We start from the raw sequence: 2,159 nt of genomic DNA, 5'->3' as shown, positions 1-2,159 counted from the left end.
GCGAGAAATCTTCTCTCAGGCACATGCCTCTCTAGTCGATTATGTCGAAAAAATCACATAGTTTAATTGGAAGCTAAAATATAAAGGAATTAATTATATATAATATATGTATTAAAATKATTATCAATTTATATGTTATTTGTTTTTAAGTTGTTTACTGCTCGTTAGTTTTGAAACTAGTTGTAGTATTTGTTGAAGAGCTTGAGATACCACATCATTTGTAGCCGACACTCTTCAAAGACCCTATCACTGGGTTTGACGATGATTTGTCACGCTTATAAATTTTCGCTCTGATTAAAGCCTCCGAATACAGTGATAAATCCCTCTGTGCCGTTGTCATTGCCTTAGTATATTTTTTGCAATGGATTTCACACAAAATTTTCTGGTTATACCATAATAAAGCCTGTGTAATACCGTAAACAAAATTTTCGTCTGGAATTGTAAAAATTCCAAGTCGAGCTGCTCAGATTCGTGTTCGTTTTCCTGTACATCTAGATGACGACCTTTGGGGGTTAGGTTCCAATCTAAATTTATGTCACAACTATCTTGAAAATTTTGCCTTTTCATAGAAATTAAACGACCTGCAATATATTGTATTTTATTGGCCGTAGGGGTACTGATATGCTGGCTAGGCCGGACCCCATAGAAATTCTTGGAAGTTTAATTATTCTAAAAACTTTATGTAATTAGGCATTGAACTTCCTTGAGTCATTCTTTAACGGTGGATATTATAATGGGATTTTTGGCACAATACTTTTGCAGTCTAAATCGTCGAAGAGATAATTTATTTTTTTTAACGGAGCCTTTGAACTTTGGCTACAGGTCATTTCTATGCTAGCCACGACCGAATTGCTCAGAACTTGGGTTGCACAGTTCAGGGACATGCTAAGATAATCGTAAGCCTTTGTTAGTTTTAGACCTATTTTGAAACACGTATTGCTCTGATCGATAGAGTAAAGTTTTTTCATAACTTTGAAGCTGGCTCTTCCATTTGGAGTAAAAAGATCGTATTTCATTAATGTATTACGAATGGACTTAAAAAAATGGCAACTGTAATATAAACAATATGTCTATAAACCTTCGTACAAATAAAAGAGGTTTTCTTCAGAAATTCTTAAAGAATATAAAAGTGAAGAATTAGACCAATTAATTTTAGTGCGGCTACTTTTATTCAATTTGAAAGCAGGAAGTCCATTTTTGGAAATATTTGAAAAGACATATTTCAATTGAAACTTAACCCTTTTATCATAAATAACAATACTTACTAGTAAATTAATTTCACGATAGTGTAACCTATTGGGACGCCATCGCAAAAGAAAGCTCTTCTTTAGTAAAGCAAAAAATAAATCGTCACGCAAAAAATTTTATGATTAATTGGACATGCAATTAATGTTCTGYGCTATTTTTTTTTCATTGTCACTGAAAACAGTGCCAATCGTGACGATCATCCTAGCGAATGTCACAGCATCAGAGCTTGAATTTACATCTGCAACTATTGCACATTTCCTAAGGTCTTGATACATTTTTCTAAATATTTTATAACTCTTAGATATTTCTATTCAATTTAGGACAATTACTTGGATAAAAACGTAACGATCGAGCAAATCATTCACGACTATCTAATGCGCATCCTACGTTGTTATTTTGAGGTTCTAATCCTAATCTATTTTTCCCTAAAATTGATTGCTACATCAGGACGGCCATAAGTAGTGGTGACGGGCAGGCACAACCAGAGTCAGCACTAGATGACTATGACTTAGTAATCTTAAACAGGGGAAAACCCCAAGCAATAGTTTGAATTTGGTAACGTACTGCGATTCGAAATGGTTTCGACAAATAAAAGGAGTGTCGGAAGGCCAAACTTTATCGAAAATCTTCCTCTTTTGCAAATAAAAAAGGGTTAAATTTGAATCAAATTATACGTACATATTGGAATTAATTTTTTTTTTTTATATACGTAAATAGGAAACGACGAAATTCCAATACGTAGGGGAATTTTGGGCCACGTTTTGATTTCGGTTAAAAAGTCACATAAAAGTTATTTTTTGTGAAAATTCCAAAGCACGGATTTGTAGTGCGAGTGGTAACCTTCCTTTTGATAACATTGGTTTGATAAAATTCTACAAAAATTTAAAAGTTATAGCCATTGGCGCAAAAAA

This window comes from Bactrocera latifrons, unplaced genomic scaffold (assembly GCF_001853355.1).
Source record: "Bactrocera latifrons isolate USDA-ARS-PBARC rearing strain unplaced genomic scaffold, ASM185335v1 scaffold_520, whole genome shotgun sequence".
Taxonomy (NCBI): Eukaryota; Metazoa; Arthropoda; class Insecta; order Diptera; family Tephritidae; genus Bactrocera; species Bactrocera latifrons.
Note: the sequence above shows the minus strand (reverse complement) of the source record.